The sequence below is a fragment of the Chrysemys picta genome, unplaced genomic scaffold, assembly GCF_011386835.1.
Source record: "Chrysemys picta bellii isolate R12L10 unplaced genomic scaffold, ASM1138683v2 scaf512, whole genome shotgun sequence".
NCBI lineage: Eukaryota > Metazoa > Chordata > Testudines > Emydidae > Chrysemys > Chrysemys picta.
In genome coordinates this window covers 3,168-25,376 of record NW_027053219.1, presented here as the reverse complement: position 1 = coordinate 25,376, position 22,209 = coordinate 3,168, and the positions used below count along the sequence as shown (strand labels likewise).

The 22,209-nt window shown below is 52.3% G+C and overlaps 1 long non-coding RNA gene across 2 annotated transcripts; it reads left to right on the top strand.

The window, feature by feature from the left end:
• Window positions 1–1,866: 1,866 nt before the first annotated feature.
• On the top strand, window positions 1,867–21,995 carry LOC135978898 (uncharacterized). Of its 2 annotated transcripts, none has more exons than XR_010596249.1 (3): window positions 1,867–1,987; window positions 4,144–4,350; window positions 21,748–21,995. It is a non-coding gene; the product is annotated as an uncharacterized LOC135978898 (long non-coding RNA). The 2 variants fall into 2 exon arrangements; XR_010596250.1 differs by lacking the exon at window positions 1,867–1,987 and adding an exon at window positions 3,368–3,493.
• The last annotated feature ends 214 nt before the right edge of the window (window positions 21,996–22,209 follow it).

Here is a 22,209-nt window from a genome sequence, read left to right as displayed (position 1 = left end):
ATGGAAATCTCCAGAGGCAGGTATAAATCAGTATGGAGATAACGAGGTTAGTTCAATCAGGGAGGGTGAGGTGCTCTGCTAGCAGTTGAGGTTTGAACACCAAGGGAGGAGAAACTGCTTCTGTAGTTGGCTAGCCATTCACAGTCTTTGTTTAATCCTGATCTGATGGTGTCAAATTTGCAAATGAACTGGAGCTCAGCAGTTTCTCTTTGGAGTCTGGTTCTGAAGTTTTTTTGCGGTAAGATGGCTACCTTTACATCTGCTATTGTGTGGCCAGGGAGGTTGAAGTGTTCTCCTACCTACAGGTTTTTGTATATTGCCATTCCTGATATCTGACTTGTGTCCATTTATACTTTTACGTAGGGATTGTCCAGTTTGGCCGATGTACATAGCAGAGGGGCATTGCTGGCATATGATGGCGTATATTACATTGGTGGATGTGCAGGTGAATGAACCGGTGATGTTGTGGCTGATCTGATTAGGTCCTGTGATGGTGTTGCTGGTGTAGATATGTGGGCAGAGTTGGCATCGAGGTTTGTTGCATGGGTTGGTTCCTGAGTTAGAGTTGTAATGGTGCAGTGCGTGGTTGCTGGTGAGAATATGCTTAAGGCTGGCGGGTTGTCTGTGGGCGAGGACTGGCCTGCCTCCCAAGGTCTGTGAAAGTGAGGGGTCGTTGTCCAGGATGGGTTGTAGATCACTGATGATGCGTTGGAGAGGTTTTACCTGGGGACTGTAGGTGATGGCCAGTGGAGTTCTGTTGGTTTCTTTCTTGGGCTTGTCTTGCAGCAGGAGGCTTCTGGGTACACGTCTGGCTCTGTTGATTTGTTTCCTTATTTCCTTGTGTGGGTATCGTAGTTTGAGAATGCTTGGTGAAGATCTTGTAGGTTTTGGTGTCTGTCTGAGGGGTTGGAGCAAATGCGGTTGTACCTCAGTGCTTGGCTGTAGACGATGGATCGTGTGGTGTGTCTGGGATGGAAGCTGGAGGCATGAAGGTAGGCATAGCGGTTGGTGGGTTTTCGGTATAGGGTCACACACACACACACACACACACACACACACACATACACACCCCTGTACATTTCACCGCTCCCCTGGAATTCTGTATCCAGCCCTTCGAGCTCCGACCCTGCCAGAAATCAGTCGTTTCTTACAGCTCTAAAATGAACTGCAGTTTTTTAAACTAACTCCCCATGGCCTCACTGGCTCAGTGTTGCTTTCCAATCCCTCCTGTGTCCTCCTTCGTGCGCGGACGGCCCCAGAAAGACGAATCACGATTCCCTGCTATACAGAACGTGGGACGGCTTGTGAGCTCTGGTCCTTCCCTTAACCAAGGCCAGCTTTTCGGTCGACTCATGCGCCCCCTAGTGGTCGATGCACATTCCCTCCCCGTGCCCCGGCTGTGGTAGCTTCAGCTTTGCTACAACAAGTGCAAATATCCTAAAACATCAGATCTAACGACCCATCCCCCCACCTCCAGGACAAGCTTCTGCTATTTCTTTGCAACTTTGAACCTCATCCCCACCAAGCAACTTCAGAACGTGACCTGGGCCTGCGCACACAGAGGAATGTACGAATTCCCACGCTGGATCAGAACCAGGGTCCATCTAGCCCAGTAGCCCGTCTCGGACACTGGCCGGCCCCAGATCTCTCAGAGGAAGATGTAAGAAACCCTGCGGCAGCAGATGGGGGATAATTAGGGTCACCCACCAACTTTCTAAATGTTGATAACCAGCCTCCCTGCCCTGCCCCCTGCTCTGTCTCTTCCCTCAAGGCCCCGCCCCTTGCTCCGCCTCTTCCCCCAAGGCCCCGCCTCCTGTTCCACCACTTCCTCCAGGCCCTGCCCCCCACTCTCTCCTTTCCCCTTCCTGCTTCCCCATAACTGGATCCGCTCCACCTCCCACCCCCCCACCAGCTGGGCTCCCTCTGCCCTGGGGCTGGCCGGGAGCTGCAGCCCATGACACGGAGCCTGCCTGGCCATGAGATGCAGGTAGGCGCTGGCACCGGCGGAGCAGGGGCTCACACGGGTTGATGACCCGGCACCTCCCATACCCCTGCCCGCAGTAACCGGACTCTTGGTGTCCGGTCAGTACATCTGACCAGACACTGCCCGGTCCCCTTTTGACCGGACTTTCTGGTCGAAAACCGGGCCCCTGGGAACCCTACATCATCTGCCCCCCATATAGATCTGATGCTGACATCTCACACATCCTCACACCCCTTGTGGCCATGGCAAGCTGGCCCAGGGCTGCCAAAGTGTACAAGAGACAGACTTCTCCCGCTCTGGGGGCTGAGAGAGACAGGTACCATCTGCCCAGCAGTGGGCCGCCCTGCACCCAGCCTGATTTCTCCTCGCACGGACCCTGAGCGCAAATCAAAAGTGACCCCCCCCCCAATGCTGACAATGAAACCAGAGTGAGTAGGGGGAGATTCGTGCCCCCCGCTGCTTGGGGGACGGCCCCCTGTGGCTATTTGTCCCCGATGAGGAGCATGATTCTCTTTCATGCACAGGCTTAGTGTGGGCCGGTCGCCTTGGGACAGAAGCAAGGGCCATCTCTTTAGATGTGTGTGTACAGCTCCTAGCGCAAAGAACGGGAGCCCCATTCCTGGCTGGGAGCCACTGAATACAAACATGAAATAATAACACCACTGACCGTCATGAGGGACAGGACGGACTCCCAAGCCTTAGGGAATTCACTCCCACGATGACAAATGGAATCTGTCCAGAGGGAGAGATTATATCTGTGTGTGTGTGTGTGTGTGTACATGCATTGTAGCCCCTTCCCCTTTATTTTAAGTCCCCAGGACATTTGCTTCCCTCCCCCCAGGCTCTCTCAGACACAATCTGCTCCTGCTCAGGACGAGCTGTGCACTGGAAAGGCTGGTGAATAAATCACGACGCTCCGGTGCTTTACAATCTGGGGAAGTGGCGCCGTTAGCTCCCCACAGAAGAGGAGCCCGACTGAAGCCGGAGTTAGCGGATCTATTTGTAAAATGAACCCTCCGTCCCCAGGCCCCGAGCCCCCCACTGCAGCCAGCGCTAACTGGATGATTCCGCCGGTGCCTCCTCCCCCTACTCCCTTCATGGCGTCAGGGTCTAGTGTGAGCGCTGGGGAGATCTTCATCACTCTGGCCAGCGCTGGCTGAGATGCAGCATCCCTGAGCAAGGCGGCCACTCAGCCAAGGCGTGAAACCGCCTGGACTGGAGAGATCCCAGCTAGGACCACTTCGTTCCTGGAGCACTGGTCAGTGAAGCTGGAGAGAGGAGGAGAAGGGGAGAATAGATCAGTTTGCTCCGGAGCTGTGATTCTGCTCACCAGGGGTGTTGATCAGCCCCTGCTGCGCGGTGGGGGAGCGGTGGGGCTGTGGACAGAGCGGGAGGCTTTCAGTTCTGATTGCACGAAGGAACTTCGGTTGGACAACACTGAGCAGGGCTCCAGCTGGCATCTTCCTTAGCCAGCCCAACCCTTCCTCCTCCCCGCGCTTCGTCCGACAGGTAAGGGGTCTCTTTCTGATCTTGGCAGGTTCGCTAGGAGAGAGCTGCTTTCACAAGAACACGCCCAGGGAGATGATATGCATGTGCTTAACAGCACAAGGGCAGCCGAGCAAAGCTTCGCCTGCAAACTCAGCGATGAGGGGAGCAAAGGGACTGGAAGTTTTCTTGCTGGTGCGTGAAGTTCCTTTTAAAACCCTCCTACAGCTGCCTTTGAAATCCAGACACGAAAGACATGGATATATCCAATGAAGCAAACTATCTGCTTCACTGTACAGCCTAGCTGTTATTTTGTACTGTGGTGGCCTTTGAGCTCATCTTTAGCTGCAAGGAAGCACGCACGATCTTACCGTTTTCATTCATAAGATTTACACCGGAGCACTTGAAATACACATATGCTCACAGCCCTTCATGGTACATATTTCTGTGCAGACACACACACGCACACACATGCACATACGCTCTGAAACCTGTCTGAAGTAGAGACAGGCGCACTATTCAAACTGAACAATTGATGTTGTTGAATGTTATTAAAGTTATCAAAGAAATTATCCAACAACTAACCAGCTCCATGATTAGCCCGTCCCTCCTAGGATAAAACACCCGGTAGACGAACAGGTAAGTGACAAAGAAATGTGGCTCTTAATTTATAGGTGAAGCAGAATGGCCCCGGACTGTGAGCGTTTGGGAAGCTTTAAGGTGGCTGCGTAAGACAAGGAGTTGCTACCTGGAAAGGAGACGAGTGTCCAGAGAAAGCATCCTCAAATGTTCCTGCTCACAAGGGACACAAGAGAAATGGAAGCTGGCTGTTAAAGGCGAGCCGTGAAGAAAAGGATCTCTGCAGGGCGTGCGGCTAAACGGTACGTATTGATTTATTACGCACAGTTCAGCTGGAATTCCTAGACGATAAAGCAAATGATGCGATGTGCAGAATTACTCAGTTCGGTAAATGTACCGGTGTCCTTAGGGAACGTTTCCATATGTATAGCTAGATGCGTGTACGTCAAATCTCTGCCTCTCGCACATGAATATGGTACACATCACAAAGTCACACATCCCTCATTCACATACACACGTCACGTTACACAACACACATGACACATGGCAGGCGCGAAACACCCAGCCCCACACATTACTCAAAACAGTCACACAACACCCATATGACACATACCAGCTACACAATGCCCATCCATGCACACATTACACATCCCAGTCACACACATATTACAGACACACACACATACAAAAGTCACACACACACACTCTCTCACAATCTTAGTTTCATAGATTTTACCTTGCCTGGACCTATGTATTTCTCCCTCTGCTATTATTTATCTATTTATCTCTGCAAAGTCTTCAGCTATTGTGTGTATAAAATACTCAACTTTCTTTTGCATCACATTGTATAATTATGCGCATAGACATGGAGTAAATGCAGGCAAAGTCCATTGTCTGGGCCTGGCTGGCGACTCGTGGCGTGGCACATCTTAGGTTCTGTCTGCACTGCAGTCGGGGCAGCAGGGGGCGGCATACCGAGCTAGCTTGCTAAAAACAGCGGGGTAGCCGCTGCGGCCCGGGCGAGCAGCCCACGTACGTCCCCGGGGCCCTGAGCACGACTGTACTGGAGCGCTAGCCGGTGCTGCCACCCGCGTCGCCGCCGTTACACGGCTCCAGCCGAACTCGCTCAGGTGTGGCTGCGTGTGCGGCAGGGCGGAGGGACCCCCAGAGAGCTAGACCCTGTTTAAAAAGCAAGTACCTGCCTCTCTCCGGTGCTTCTCCAGTCCCTGCATGACTGCAGTACTCGAGCACCTCAGAGTCTTTACTGTATTTATCCTCACGGGGCCCCCCGAGGCAGGGCAGTGCTGTGATCCCCACGGCACAGACGGGGAACTAAGGCACCAAGACAGCCTGAGAGTGACTGTCCCCAGGTCACCCGTGGCAGAGCAGGTCGCCCGAATCCCAGGCTAACACCCTAACCTCGGGCCAGCCAGAAGGCAGGGACAAAGACCCACATCGCAGGACCCTGCATTGTTCCTGCAAGGGAGAATGTTCCTGCTCTTCCTCACAAGATCCAGTGTCTCCCAGCTGGGAGTCACTGGCAAGTCAGGCTTCGGCTCTGGCAGCCCCGGTGATCCACCCCCCGGATGGCCAGTTCTCTTCCTACTTCTATACCCAGCAACTGCAACCAACTTCGGTTCTGTCTGCCAGGAGAGAGACTTTAGCACATGAGAAGTGATTCTACCCTGTTCCAGAAGGGGAGGCCAGGCTAAAGGAACCTGCCCCCTGCTTTATTCCCAGGGTCCGTGTGTTTGGTCTTGGGTGGTCTTAGGTATCCAGGAGTCCCCCCAGGGATGTCCCAGAAAAAAAAACTGTGCAGCAAATCCGCCAGTTCTGCCTTAGCCTTGAGAGGCTCCATTTGAACCTTCAGCGTCTCGTGATACTTATGGCCGGGGTAGATATTGTACATGGCAGATAACTACCCACGTTGCCCCTCTCCAATCCCTAAGAGCATGGTGCGTATGTGGCACGCTGCACAGGCAGTGCTAAGGAACGCAGCACGGTGCTGGCCAAGAGCCAGGCAGCCCCACGTCAGGGAGTAAATACACGTGACAAGGAATCTTCCCTCTGCCTATGCAACGCCCTGACTAGGGAATGGAAAACTAACAGGGAAAGAAAAGGATGAAGCTGATGGTGCCTCCGGCTGTGCCGGCATCTGGACTGATCAGAGCGGGTGGGACTGACTGATACACAACCACCCCTTTTTCCTAGAAGCCGGGAGCGTGGGTGTAATGCCTGGCATTTCGGTCGTGCCTAGAGCGTGAACCAAGACTCGGCAGCTCCAAGAGCATGACCCTCACTGCTGGAGCTAAAGGAATCCCATCCCTTGCTAGGAGCGGGAGCCGTCAGACGTGTCCTGACACATGGGCTGTAACACGGAACAGCTGGCTACACCGCTGCAGAGACCGGCTGGCTCCTCGCAGGAAGGACGGTGCAATGGGAAGAGCACTAGCAGAGGCTGCGGGGGAGACCTGGGTTCGACTCCCTCCTCTACCACAGGCGCTGTGTGTGCTTGGACAGGTCACTGTGTGTCTGTGCCTCAGTTCCTGTCTGTACCATGGAGATCCCAGCCTCCCTGGGGTGGTGAGAGGATAAACACAGCGCAGATTGCCAGGCGTGCTGATCCCGTGGGAACAGAAGGGCTATGGAAGAACCTTACACAGAAGCAGCCGGAGTTGGATCCAGATCGGACGGTTCACAGCGTTTAGACCCAAACTCTGAGGGAACAGGAGAGGGTTCAATCTTAACGATCCACCAGGATCTGGCCCGTCTCTGGTGCAAAGGCATAGCTGCTGCCGCTACTCAGCGTTCACCCTGGAGCTTTAAAACCATCTGCACGGGAGGGTAAATGTTAGTCTGTAACCCTGAGCCTCCTGCAGGAGGAAAATCATTGCGATGCCGCATTCTGACCTTGTTCTAGCTTTAGCTCACACAGTAACGCTTGTGCCGGGGAAGCGGATTATTCACTGTTATAGTGGAGCAAACAAAGACTTTGATTACAACAGAGGAACTCGGATCCACTGACACTGGTCGCTGCGCTGCACTAGCACCTCTTAGGACAATGAAGAGGGACCCCCCAAAAAATGAGATATTTAAAATCCCACCTCCAGTTCCTCCCACCCTCTTGTGAGACGTTAGGCTCTGCATATTCTCCCTCCCATCCAGGCCAGTGACAGGTGATGGTCCCTCTGGCAAAGCAAGGCTGAATGTTCGTTCCTCTACAGAAGCAGTGTGGTCTAGTGGAAAGGGCACTGGGCTGGCACTGAGTAGATGTGGGGTCTGTTCCAAGGTCTGTTGCTGAGCCACTGTGTAACCTGGGGCAAGTCACCTCATCTTTGTGTGCCTCAGTTTCCCTACCTAGTCTGAGGACAGTTTCAGAGTAGCAGCCGTGTTAGTCTGTATCCGCAAAAAGAACAGGAGTACTTTTGTTAGTCTCTAAGGTGCCACAAGTACTCTTGTTCTTTCTGAGGACAGTGGCACTCAGCCACCATGGTAAAGTGCCTAGAGCTCTCTGGATGAGCAGGTACCTAGCAAATCTCCTCAGTACCTAGGCAAATTCTGCATCAACCCATCAAGGCTGTTCCTGAACAGAAATTCCCTGTGTTGTTACTGAAGAAGCCTGGAACATGAGATTCTGACTGCAAAGAAGCGGTGCCACCCGCTCTCTGGATGGGATGTGCCTTCGCTGGTTTCTCTGAGATTTCTCTTGGAAAGTGCTGCCACCCAACAGCAGTCTCTGAGAAGCCGCCCGATCGCTGAGCAGGCTAATTGCCCGACTATACAACAGCGGCCCCTTCATTGCTGCTAACTTGCTTGGGCTCTCATCTTGTTTTCATGCACAGCACCTTCCCAATTAGCTTTTACATCTGGGAGGGGAAAATAGGTCTTGTAACAAATCCACTGCTAACCTGGACTTCAGGACTGGCACTATGCTGCACTGCACAGACACTCAGAATTTCACATTGACATTTCAGATCCTCCTTCTCCAAGAGCCCAGACCAGTCTGCTCAGAGGGAGGATCTCCCTTAAATATTTACACTATAGGGCTTGTGACACACAGTATGGCAGTTCTCAATCCATCCAGCAGAGGGCAGTAGTAACACATACACACACACGACAGTTCATTACAATATCAAGGAGTTATCTTACGGTTTGTGGTTTAAATTGCTATGTACCAGCCTCTGCCAGTTTTGGGTGCCCCTTGCCAGTGTACTGTTAGAAAGCTGCATTCATAGACTGGTGAGAGGCTCACAGATCGGGGGCAGAGCCTTAGGGGGTACAGGAATCCCTGCCATATGATGCAGAGAAAAAATGTGCACCCACCACTTTTCCCCTCAATGCTTAAGACTCTGCATCTCCCAACACCTCGGCTTTGTAATTGCTACCCAGCCAGTAGTGATCTGAGCCTCCCAGACCCTTGGGGAGGTGGGGAAGGAATTTTGCAGCTCGGGAACACATAGATGAAGCCACTTGCCCAAAGCCACACAGACGGTCTGTGCCAAAGCTGGGAATAGAACCTAGATCTCTGGGTCCTGTGCTTCAACACACTCACTAACACACTCACTCTCCCCCACGCTGGCCATTTTCTCCTGACACTTGAACCTGTGACCTTGTCCTTAGAGATGGGTCTGGATCCGAACACCCTGGACTCTGGGGAAGCCAGGCTCTGAGATACCAGAACCAGCCACCTGTATAATAGAGCTAAAGCTGTCTCCTTTCAAACCCAGGCCAGAATCCACAGAACTCCTGGCATGCAGATAACGCCCTGACCAGCACTTTCTCCAGGAGTGGCACCTGGCCAAGCCCCCCTGAATCAGCACATGATCCGACAGCACAGAGCCTACAGACTGTTTCCATTCACTGTTGGTTCTTTATTGATGTGTTCTCTCTGACAATGCGTTCGGAGCTGTACAGGACACTAAATGAGGACAGTCCCTGACTCAAGAGCTTCCAACCTCAGAGATGGAGACGGGACGTGCTGGAAGCCGAGAGAGATAATGGTTGGGTTCTAATCTGGGGGACATCATGGAAGGAGCAAGTCTCACAAGGAGCATTGTCCATCTCTAAAGGACAGAGCACGGGAGATGGGCTGGTGAGCTTCATTTCTCTTCTTCAGCGTCCCGTCCTCCCTCAATAAAACACCTTTTCCAGGTACGCGTTCAGGAACATGCCAGTGCGATCCAGCTCCTCCCGCATGGTGCAGAACTTCCGGAAGCCGGGATACATCTTCTCAAAGTCCTTCCGGGTACAGGTGTGAGCCTACGAGAGAGCGACTGTGTCAGCGAACCCTCCGCCCACGAACACTGAGCAACAATGGCAGACGTGAGCTCTCTGTGTGTTCGTCTGGAGAGATCTACAGGCGCGTACACTGCCTGGGGCCAAACACAGCAACAGAGTCCTGACCCCAGAGGCTTTACAATCAGGCTGGCTCCATCTGGACAGGAGCAGCACAGGGTGGTGTGGTTCTTACAGGTGGAAGGTCTGTGACGTCCAGGGGTGGCCAGAACTAATACATACAGTGAAACCTGCCCTGAAACCCCCATGCCTCAGACACCTTTAGGGACATCTCCCGTTTTGTAAACCCAGGTCTGCGGCTCATTTCCAAGCCCAGCCTTGAGAGTCCACACTGCATGGTAAACCTGGGCTTACAATTGCTGGGCCCGGGTCTTCCAGTCGTGCTAATGCATCCATGCTGCACAACATAGACCTTGCATGGTGTCAAGTATCAGGGGTTAGCCGTGTTAGTCTGTATCTACAAAAACAACAAGGAGTCTGGTGGCACCTTAAAGACTAACAGATTTATTAGGGCATAAGCTTTCGTGAGTAAAAATCTCACTTCTTCGGTGCATCCGAAGAAGTGAGATTTTTACTCACGAAAGCTTATGCCCAAATAAATCTGTTAGTCTTTAAGGTGCCACCAGACTCCTTGTTGTTAACATAGACCTTCTGACTCCGGTCCACAGCTTGTCCTGGGTCCCCACTGCACAATGGCAGGGGTTGGACCCGACTCACAGCAGGACCTGGGCTCTGACCCACCCCCTAGCAGGGTCCTAGGGCCCAGGCTCTGAGTGCTTGGGGTGTGGACGGAAGAGGGACTTGGTCTCAAACCTGAACCAGAGCCCGGGCTCCGTGTGCAGTGTAGACAGACCCTCTATGTCTGAAGGGACCACGTTTGCCCTCATGGGTCTAGACTGAAAGCTGAGCCATGCCACCCCTTCCCCCATCTCTCCTCAGCCCCATTGCCCTAGGATAGGGTTACCATATTTGAACATTGAAAAAAGAGGACACTCCATGGGGCCCCGGCCCCGCCCCAACTCCGCCCCTTCCCCTCCCCCGGTCCCACCCCTTTCCCCACCCCCGGCCCCGCCCAACTCCGCCCCTTCCCTGCCCCCATTCCAACCCCTTCCCCAAAGTCTCCGCCCCCTCCCCTGAGCACCCCACATTCCCCCTCCTCCCTCCCAGCCACACGAAACAGCTGCACCAATTCTAAAGTCAGGCACTCCACTAGTATAGACTCCCATGACTTTAATGAAGCTGCTCAGTGGAGGATCTGCCCCGGCGCTCAGTTTTTGGGAGCGGTCAGGACACGCAGCTCACACTGTTCTGTTTCCCAGCTCCCCAGATGCCTTGGAGCACCCAGTTCTCCTCCCTGCCCGGTAAAATCCCGGACATTTTGAGCTATTTAATTATTTAATTCTAAAACGTAATTCTTTATATGTAGTGAACTTTGTATTTTCGTTTTGGCATTGTGTTTGCTCCTAGGATCAGGGGCAGCCAGGGTCTCCACGTGCTGGGCCCGCCACAAGCCAAGCTCAGAGGCTCCCATTGGCTGGGAAAAGCTCCAATGGGAGCTGTCGGAGCCAGCCCCTGCAAGCCCTGCCCCCGCAGCTCTGATTGGGCAGGTATTTCGCAGTGATCCACCACACTGCTGTGTCTCATCACAAATGGGGAGCTGAGTGCCATACAGCACACCCCAGCCCCAGGAGCTCTGATCCACTTGCAGGCAAGGCAGCCCGATGCCCATCGCAGCCAGAGCTCTGATCCCTCTGCACACTCCTGCCTTTTTCACACTGCCCTCCCCTCCTCCCCCACCACAGTCAGTGCTTTTTGGCGACTCCCCGGAGCAGCTCCCCCAGCGCTGCCCCCCACCTGTGCAATCAGCGGCGCATGGTACTCCCAGCTTTGCTGGCATCCCTGGCTTACCTTAGAGCAGGCTCTGGCGACTGCTGCTGCTCCCTGACTCTTCGGCTCTGTTTAAGAGCCAAGCTGCCCTAGTGCTACCGGCTTCAGGCACTTCTCCTACCTGGGCTCTAGCTGAGCTGCTCCTGCCAGCTCAGACTGTAAGAGCCGAGCTGCTGGCTTCTGGCAGCCCTCCCCTACCTCAGGACCCAGAGCTGGCTGGACACGTCCCTTCCCCAGCTCCAGCCGAGCTGCTCGGCTCCGCCCCCTCAGACTTACAGAGCAGAGCTGCAGGAGCCAGCGTTACCGGCTTCAGGCAGCCTCCCCCCTGCCTCCGGACCCTGCACCGTGGGAGCAGCTCAGCTGGAGCCGGGTAGGAGAAGTGCCTGGCTGGGGGCTCGGGGTCCGGAGGCGGGGGGGGGGGGAGCTGCCCGAAGCCAGTAGCGCTTGCTCGGGCAGCTTGGCTCTGTAAATCTGAGAGAGGAGGAGTGGAGCAGAGCCACAGGGGGAGAGGAAGTGCCGGCCATTTTCCCGGACATGTGTGGCTTTTCAGCAATTCCCCCCGGACGGGGGTTTGATTGCTGAAAAGCCGGACATGTCCGGGAAAAAGAGGACGTATGGTAACCCTACCCTAGGACGATCCTCACCTACCGCCCCTCCTTGAATCTAATGAGGCCTTTCCCTGCCCCCAGAGGGACAATGACTGATTCATGCCACCCCACCCCTGCCCGGCCCCTAGCCCCACTGTCCTGTATATGGCCTCCTGTGCCCCTCACAGTGAGTGAGGGGGCTGGGAACCCGCAGCAGTGGAGATAGGGCATGGCAGAGAGGACAGGCCAGAAGGTTCCCAGATGAGCCGGATCAGGACTCTGCCTCAGCGAGCATCTAGGCCGGCCCTACTCCACCCTCCCACCCCCCGCAGCCACCCTCCTTGTTACCCTCAGAACCTGGAGCGTGAGTCCCAGTGTCTAGTTCACAGGGTTAAAGAGCAAGGGCTGGGCTCAGAGACCTGCGCTCTGATTCCTCCCTGAGCCCATGGGCCAGGCTGCAGCGGTACCTTTGCCCAGTGCGGTCGCCCCCCAGCCTTCTTCATGACGCTCTCGTAGGCCAGCCAATAGTCCAGCCGGGGCACGTCCTTCCCGTAGGGCCTGAGGGCACAGGGCAGAGTCAATGGCTAGCAGCTGCCTCCGTCCCCCTTCACAGGGGGTTTCTTTGGCATTAAGACGACAAAGGGGGCACATGACACAAACTCATTCACCTCTGACATGGACTGGTCACTCGGGGGAGACAGAGCTACCCTCGCCTTCACAGAGGTTATGGATTCCCCCACTGGGGGATGCTCATGGGACCTACCGGAGTTTGAGTTCTGCAGCCAGCCCTACTCGAGCCAGCAGTGGGGTGTGAACCCGGCACTGTCGGCGCTAGAAGCAGCAGCCGCGGCCGCGTGAGCTCAAGGACTAACCCCAGCTGGGTAGGGCCTGCGGTAGACTCTGCTCCAGCTCAGACTAGACGCGCTCTGTCTCCTAAGCCTGGGTTAAAACTGAGCCCCGGGCACCTGGGGTGAATGTCAGGAAAAGCTCCTTGGGAGGGAGATGGTGGATCTCTGCTGTGCAGTGTCCCCCGGGAAAGGGCTGGAGACTCATCGCTTGGGACATTTAACATCAGACCGGACGGAGCCACCATCTCGCTGCTGGGCCTCAAACCGCCCTTCCCCACAGTGGGGCGAGCTCAGAGCCTGACCACATCTCCCCCTAGCGCTGGAAGGGCAGGGGCTGGGGGTTGAGATTGAGGGGCACCAGCAGAGCTGTGGGGGGGGTGCCCAGGGCTGGGATAGCAGGAGGCTGTGGGTTCGGACTGAGGAGATCAGCAGAGTTCTGCGGGGGGTGCCCAGGCTGGAATAGCAGGGGGCTGAAGGTTGGGCTGAAGGGCATTGGCAGAGTTAAACCCATTGGCATTGGGGGGAGGAATAGCTCAGTGGTTTGAGCATTGGCCTGCTAAACCCAGGGTTGTGCATTCAATCCTTGAGGGGGCCATTTAGGGATCTGGGGCAAAATCAGTACTTGGTCCTGCTAGTGAAGGCAGGGGGCTGGACTGGACTTGATGACCTTTCAAGGTCCCTCCCAGTTCTAGGTGATCAAATAGAATAGCTGGGGGGAGCAGGGCTGGAAGAGTCAGGGGGCTGTGGGTTGGGGCTGAGGCACACTGGCAGAGCTGAGGGGGAGCAGGGCTGGAAGAGTCAGGGCGGGCTGTGGGTTGGGGCTGAGGCACACTGGCAGAGCTGAGGGGGAGCAGGGCTGGAAGAGTCAGGGCGGGCTGTGGGTTGGGGCTGAGGCACACTGGCAGAGCTGAGGGGGAGCAGGGCTGGAAGAGTCAGGGCGGGCTGTGGGTTGGGGCTGAGGCACACTGGCAGAGCTGAGGGGGAGAAGGGCTGGAAGAGTCAGGGGGGCTGTGGGTTGGGGCTGAGGCACACTGGCAGAGCTGAGGGGGAGCAGGGCTGGAATAGCCGGGGGTGCCCAAGGCTGGCAGAGCTGAGGGAGGGGAAGCTTTCACAGCTGCCTGCACCACACTTGGCTCTAGCTGGCATTAAAATCCCTCCCTTTTGTGAGCGATTTATGTGCGGAGTCGTTATCAAAGAGAAGATACTGCGAGCTAAGCCGGGACCAGAACCACCTTCCAGCCTCTCACCACCAGCAGAGCTGGTCCCTGCAGAACGGCCCCTCAGGCTAACAGGGAAGTGATGCTGCTGAGTTTCTGTGCAACACTGGGGAGCTCAGCACAGCTCAGCGCTTTTAACTCTCAAGCGCTGTGCAAGTCCCCACGCTAGCTACCATGGGATCCTACTGATTAACAAAGCGAAGAGTGTAATGAGACCACAAAGTACAGCTGGGAGCCTGCTAACAGGCTTTGTCATTTCCCTGTTTTTTTAACTTGTAGTAATGACACACAGTAGCTCTGGGAAACCCTCATGCTTCAGGGCATAAGCCACCCTCTCACTCAGGTCAGGAAGAAACTTTCCCCACGGGCAGGGTATCCCACACAGTCACTTAATGAGACAGGTCCTACTCCAAAAGCTTACCATCTAAATAGACAAGATAGACAAATGCTAAGAGGAGAACACGGAGGCACAAAGGCACGGCAGCATTGCTCACACGCTTGCTTTGTCCAACCCTGCCTGTGGGCAACTGATTGTTCCTTCCTAAATGGAGTACTTTGCATTTGTCCTTATTGAATTTCATCCCATTTACTTCAGACCATTTCTCCAGTTTGTCCAGATCATTTTGAATTTTAATCCTGTCCTCCAAAACACTTGCAACCCCTCCCAGTTGGTCTCTTCTGGCCTTGGAATCTATGTCTCTGGGACTCTATTCCAGGATAACTCAGACAAGCCAAAGAGAAATTAAGCCTCCCCCATGTCATGTACACTAGACAATCTGCAACTGAAGCTGAATTATTCAGCCTGTCAATGGGATACCGGCTGCCCTGGCGTGGCCCCTTTTCAGGACTCGTCCTCCGCTGAGAAACCAGGCGTCAGAAAGGGTGCAGGCCATCAGGGCAACCCACCGGGGAAAGAGACAATCCAGGGGGAGCGAGGGAAGGGGCAGACACTAGCCAGATGGAAACAATACTGAACTGCGGGGGAGGGAGGCGAGGGTGCAAGACCGGTTTACGCTCTGAGGGAACTGAAACAACTTGGGAGAAGAATAGTAACAATGGCCTTGATTCTGATCTCCTGACGTCAGCGTAAGAGAGGAATAACGCCGCTGGAGTCACTGCAGCTGTATTGGTGGAAGTTCAGAGGCAGGCCACGGCTGAGCCTGGCCCTTGCTTTTGACCCCTGTGGGGTCACGTCTTTTATCGTAGAATCATAGCAACATAGGGTTGGAAGGGACCTGAGAAGTCATCAAGTCCAGCCCCCTGCGTTGTGGCAGGGCCAGGTAACCCTAGACCTGCCCTGACAGGTGTTTGTCCAGCTGTTCTGAAAAACCTCCAATGACGAGGATTCCACAACCTTTCGTTGGAGCCAGTTCCAGAGCGTCACTCCCCTTGGAGTTCGAACACTTTCCCGAATATCTAACCTACATCTCCTTTGCCACAGGTTAAGCCCATGACTTCTTGTCCTACCGCCAATGGACATGGAGAACAATTGATCGCTCTCTTCTTTATAGCAGCCAGTCACGTATTTGAAGGCTGTTATCCATTCCCCCCACACCCCCCAGTCGTCTTTTCTTAGAAATAAACATGTCCCTTTTTTTAACCTTTCCTCATAGGTCAGGTTTTCGAAAGCTTTGATCAGTTTTTGTTGCTCTCCTCTGGACTCTCTCCAATTTGTCCACATCCAGGAGCAGCGCCAGGGTTTTTGGCACCCTAGGCGGGGGTCCTTCCACGCTCCCGGTCGTCGGCGGCAATTCTGCGGCGGGGGGGTCCTTCCGCACTCCCGGTCTTCGGGGCACTTCGGCGGCGGGTCCCGGAGCGAGTGAAGGACCCGCCGCAGAATTGCCGCCGAAGACCCGGAGCGCGGAAGGACCCCCCCACTGCCGAATTGCCGCCAAGGGCAGCAAAATGCCACCCCCCCAAATCCTGGTGCCCTAGGCGACCGCCTAGGTTGCCTAAATGGAAGCCCCGGCCCTGTCCACATCTTTCATAGTGTGTGGCACCTGGAACTGGACACAGTACTTCAGATGAGGCCCACCAGTGCCGAGTAGAACAGGACAATTACCTCACATATGACACTCTTGAGACACTTCCCTGATGCTGGAATATTTGCAGGTCTCCCAAGGCCAAATGCCCCTCGTGTAGTGACATCTTGGAGCGTGTGGTGTCTTTGGTATTAATAGGAGCTCCGTAATCCCTGATGTTGGCTCAGTTTGCAAAATGCGACAGAAACCTGCACAGAAGAGCAAACAGCAGCATTGGAAAGCTCAGCTGTGTATCCCGGGAGCTTGTTTCTGCGCTCACACACACAATATCAATCAGGAATTACTCCGTGGAGTTCTGCAGAGTACGCTGGGTCAGCACGACGCTCTAAGCATCCAGCTAAGAAGGGGAGGAAAGTCATATACGATAATGTTCATATGCATCATAGACGCATCTCTCCTAGGCAGGTATCACAGAATGTGGCTCAGATGGAAAAGATCATCCAAATCAGACACTCACCGTAGCTCTAGGGCCTGCTTAATCCCCTTGGGCTCATCCTCTCGGATGCTGGCGGCAGGAGACTGGTTCGCAGTGCGTGACAGCGTTACAGATGCATGGCTCCCCTCCCGAAGCAGACAATTAGCCTGACAATGCTGCGCACTACACAGGCTACACCTCCCGCGAGAAGGCTGTAGCGCCCCAGGAACACGCCACAGGAAATGAGCCATGAAATGTGATGTTCAAGTTATTGTTTTAACCTAGAAAAAATCTTGAGTCAGGTCCCCCAGAAATCGAGAGATTGGTTCCAAAACCATGATTAAAATAATAATAATAAAAATACATTTGGGTTCTGTTTATTCACCTTCTGGGTTTTCAGGCTTTAGGATGCACTTGGGTCACATTTTTTCTTTTCTGAACAACCATGAATGCCAGAAACTCACTTCTTGTTGTCATGGAAGCTGAGAGCCTCATCTAATCACGTGCCTCCAGCAGTTGAGGCTTTGCATCACATGTAGCGACTCTCCTGATAAAATGCAGGCTTGAGTAATGCTGTGTGAATGTGTACAGTCAATGGAGGTATCCTTAGTCATACTGAGCAGAGAATTGCTTCATCAGATTTTCTTCTGAACATTCTCCTCTCCTTGTCTCTGAATGGAACAGTGCCAGGGTGGAAGATGGTGGCCATAATGGGTCAGACCAAAGGTCCATCTAGCCCAGAATCATGTCTTCTGATAGTGGCCAGTGGATGTTGACAGACAGACACCCGGTCTGGGGACCCATCCCATCCAGAGCCTCACAGCACCTGCCTGATTCACTGTGGTGTTACCCCAATTTCATGCCATTCTCCAAGGGGTTATGCTGGTGAACGCCATTCCAGAAGGATGTCAAGTATCAGGGGGTAGCCGTGTTAGTCTGTATCTACAAAAACAACAAGGAGTCTGGTGGCACCTTAAAGACTAACAGATTTATTTGGGCATAAGCTTTCGTGGGTAAAAACCTCACTTCTTCGGATGCATAGAGTGAAAGTTACAGATGCAGGCATTATATACTGACACATGGAGAGCAGGGAGTTACTTCGCAAGTGGAGAACCAGTGTTGACAGGGCCAATTCAATCAGGGTGGATGTAGCTCCTTCTCATAACACAAGAACTAGTGGTTATGAAATGAAATGAATAGGCAGCAGGTTGAAAACAAACAAAAGGAAGTATTTTTGCACACAATGCACAGTCAACCTGTGAAACTCTTTGCCAGAGGATGTTGTGAAGTCGAAGACCCCTCCTGACAAGGGTGACAAGATGAAGACATCTCCATTAGCATACAGAATGGAGAGCAGAGACAACTCCCCTCGCCTCATCTGCATGGAAGATGGGACAGGAAGACATCTCAGTTTACATACAGAATGGAGAACAGAGAACCACACTGAATTCTGGGACCAGAAAAAGCAGGGAAGCACTGCATCCTGGGAATCTCTGCTCCAGATGCTAATGAACCTATGTCTGCACACACCCAGCTCAGCAATTATCAGACCAATTCTAGTAATGAATCCTTAATTGATATCCAAATACTGAAGCAGCCTAGTTGCATTGTGAGCTCCCTGGAAGAAAACACCACCCAGAGCCAAGAGTGATCAGCTCCTATCATCTAACAACATTGTCAATCTTTCCAACCACACACTTAGCCCAGCAGAAGAGTCTGTCCTATCTCGGGGACTCTCTTTCTGTCCCACCATCCCCACGAACATGATACAGTTCTGCGGTGATCTGGAAGCCTACTTTCGTCGTCTCCGACTCAAGGAATATTTTCAACGCACCACTGAACAGTGCACTGACCCACAGGAACCCTCCTACCAACACTACAAGAAGAAGAACTCTGCGTGGACTCCTCCTGACGGTCGAAATGACAGACTGGACCTCTACATAGAGTGCTTCCGCAGACGTGCACAGGCTGAAATTGTGGACAAACAACATCACTTGTCCCATAACCTCAGCCGTACAGAACGCAATGCCATCCACAGCCTCAGAAACAACTCTGACATTACCATCAAAGGGGCTGACAAAGGAGGTGCTGTAGTCATAATGAACAGGTCAGATTATGAACAGGAGGCTGCCAGGCAACTCTCCAAGACCACATTCTACAGGCCACTATCCTCTGATCCCACTGAGGAATACCAAAAGAAACTACACCATCTGCTCAAGAAATTCCCAGCTACAGTACGGGAACAAATCTACATGGACACACCCCCAGAACCCAGACCAGGGGTATTCTATCTGCTACCCAAGATCCATAAACCTGGAAACCCTGGACGCCCCATCATCTCAGGCATTGGCACTCTGACAGCAGGATTATCTGGCTATTTGGACTCTCTCCTCAGACCCTACGCTACCAGCACTCCCAGCTATCTCCGAGACACCACCGACTTCCTGAGGAAACTACAATGCATTGGTGTTCTTCCTGAAAACACCATCCTGGCCACCATGGATGTAGAAGCTCTTTACACCAATATTCTACATGAGGATGGACTACAAGCTGTCAGGAACAGTATCCCAGATGAGGCCACAGCACGCCTGGTGGCTGAGCTTTGTGACTTTGTCCTCACCCACAACCACTTCAGATTTGGGGACAACTTATACCTTCAAGTCAGTGGCACTGCTATGGGTACCCACATGGCCCCACAGTATGCCAACATTTTTATGGCTGACTTAGAACAACGCTTCCTCAGCTCTCGTCCCCTAGTGCCCCTCCTCTACTTGCGCTACATTGATGACATCTTCATCATATGGACCCACGGAAAGGAGGCCCTTGAAGAATTCCACCTGGACTTCAACTATTTCCACCCCACCATCAACCTCAGCCTGGACCAGTCCACACAAGAAATCCACTTCCTGGACACTACAGTACAAATAAGTGATGGTCACATAAACACCACCCTATACCGGAAACCTACTGACCGCTATATGTACCTACATGCCTCCAGCTTCCATCCAAGACACATCACACGATCCATTGTCTACAGCCAAGCCCTAAGATACAACCGAATTTGCTCCAACCCCTCAGACAGAGACAAACACCTACAAGATCTTTATCAAGCATTCGTAAAACTACAATACCCACCTGGGGAAGTGAGGAAACAGATTGACAGAGCAAGACGGGTACCCAGAAATCACCTACTACAGGACAGGCCCAACAAGAACAATAACAGAACACCACTGGCCATCACATACAGCCCCCAGCTAAAATCTCTCCCGCGCATTATCCACGATCTACAACCTATCCTGGAAAATGATCCCTCACTCTCACAGACCTTGGGAGGCAGGCCAGTCCTCGCTTACAGACAACCCCCCAACCTGAAGCAAATACTCACCAGCAACTACACACCACACCACAGAAACACCAACCCAGGAACCTATCCCTGTAGCAAACCTCGTTGCCTACTCTGTCCCCATATCTACTCTGGCGACGCCATCAGAGGACCCAACCACATCAGCCACACCATCAAGGGCTCATTCACCTGCATATCCACTAATGTTATATATGCCATCATGTGCCAGCAATGCCCCTCTGCCATGTACATTGGCCAAACCGGACAGTCCCTCCGCAAAAGAATAAATGGACACAAATCGGACATCAGGAATGGTAACATACATAAACCAGTAAGTGAACACTTCAATCTCCCTGGTCATTCTATTACAGATTTAAAAGTCACTATCATTGAACAAAAAAACTTCAGAAACAGACTTCAAAGAGAAACAGCAGAACTAAAATTCATTTGCAAATTCAACACCATTAATCTGGGCTTGAATAGGGACTGGGAGTGCCTGGCTCATTACAGAAGCAGCTTTTTCTCTCCTGGAATTGACACCTCCTCATCTATTATTGGGAGTGGACTACATCCACCCTGACTGAATTGGCCCGGTCAACACTGGTTCTCCACTTGTGAAGTAACTCCCTGCTCTCCATGTGTCAGTATATAATGCCTGCATCTGTAACGTTCACTCTATGCATCCGAAGAAGTGAGGTTTTTACTCACGAAAGCTTATGCCCAAATAAATCTGTTAGTCTTTAAAGTGCCACCAGACTCCTTGTTGTTTTTGTAGATACAGACTAACACGGCTACCCCCTGATACTTACTACCACCACGATGCTTCTGTCCCCAGAAGCCTTTACAGCTATTCTGAGAAAAAATGGGCCCTTTCCCCACAAAAATGGTCTATAGGGGACTGCTGCAGGCAGCAGGTGGAGAAATAATCTAATCAAATTATGTAACTATTGGGTAATGTGATCAAAATCACTAAAGGAATGTCAGGGGTTTCTATTGGAACTTAACTTGACTGCCCCTGGCTGTCTCTGGTTGTACAAGATGGGAGTGTAATCGGGTACAGTTGTGTAAAAAAAAAAAAAAAAAGTAATCAGTGAAAAAAATGTTAGGCAAAAATAGTTTTGTGCATGCATAGGAAAAGGAAAAGGGGAGCAATGATGGGAACACTGAGCCTTGGGGAGGCGCTGGGGGATTGGACTGTCGCTTTGGTGGGGGTGCATGAAAACTCTGTGGGCACGGGGGTGGGGGCAGTTACACCTTGTGTAAAATTAATATGGCTAATATAATGTTATGGAAATTAAACTATTTCCCAGGACATGTGCAGTGTATATTGGAAAAGGGGTAAAAGAAATGCAAACAAAATGTGGTACTTAATTAAAATCCTATTAGGGCTCCAAAAGAAGCCACAATAAATTGTGCTTTCTTTTTCAAATCTCTGTGTGTTTTAAAGCAGGAGATGAAAGTGAAAAGTAATGAGAACTCTGGTGGAAGTGAAATGTGTCCCTTTTAAGACAAGCCAAGAAAGCCTCTGTGTAAATGCAAATTACGTAACTGATGGGGGAAGAAGAAAACTACCCATAAGTAGCAGCACAAAAAATTTGGAAATAATAAATCCATCTGGCCAGCAAACAAGCTACTAGAAACCTCAGATTATGGCCCTCCAGAAGAGGGAGGTGAAAAAACAAGTCAAGCCTGAAAATAAGGGGGACAGGTTAACCCTAACGGGGGGTGTGTGTGTGGGGGGGGTGTACAAAGCCAAAATCTAAAGCTGTCTCTCAGCTATTACCTGAAAATAAACGTAAAGCTTGGTACAGCAAAAAAACTATTGCAAACCTGGTCTGTTGTACAAGAGGGGAAACTGAGGCACGCCACCTCATACATTTCATAAATGACCAGTGAGTGGGGTAATTCACTAGCCTGACTATAAAACAAAATAAGAACAGCCTAAAGGTAATTCTTCTGTTTTTCCTGCAATTAGCAAGGAAATTTGTAAAAGGAATTGGTATTATTATTAAGCAATAATCTGTCCCCACGAAAGGGGGTAAAAATTGTTTCTTTTGTTTTTCAGACACTCTACAAGCATGCTGGCGCCAGCGAAAGAATAACCCAGAATACTATGAATCTGTGTTTTGCGTTGTTTGTCTGTGGTGTGTGTCTTGTTGCTAGCATGACGTGGGTGGGGGATGGCTTCAAAAGGCTGACAGGGGTGGAAAATGTGTACGAAAAGGCAAAATGCTCAACGAGGAGGCCAGCACCTGTGTAACAGCTACCATGGTACCTGAAAATAGAACGGCAACTAAAATGATGCTTGCTAAAAGTTTACCCCAATAAACATCAAATTGTTTGCGCCTTTGAACTTTGGGTATTGTTGCTCTGTTCATGCGAGAAGAACCAGGAAAGTAAAAGGGTAAAAACATAAGCCCCCTAACACGGGGGAGGGGCTGTAGGGAGCTGAGGGTCTTGCTCACCTCTGATGCGTGCAGTCCCTTTGTGATGTCAGGACCCGCCTGGTCCTGGCCCTTTATGATGC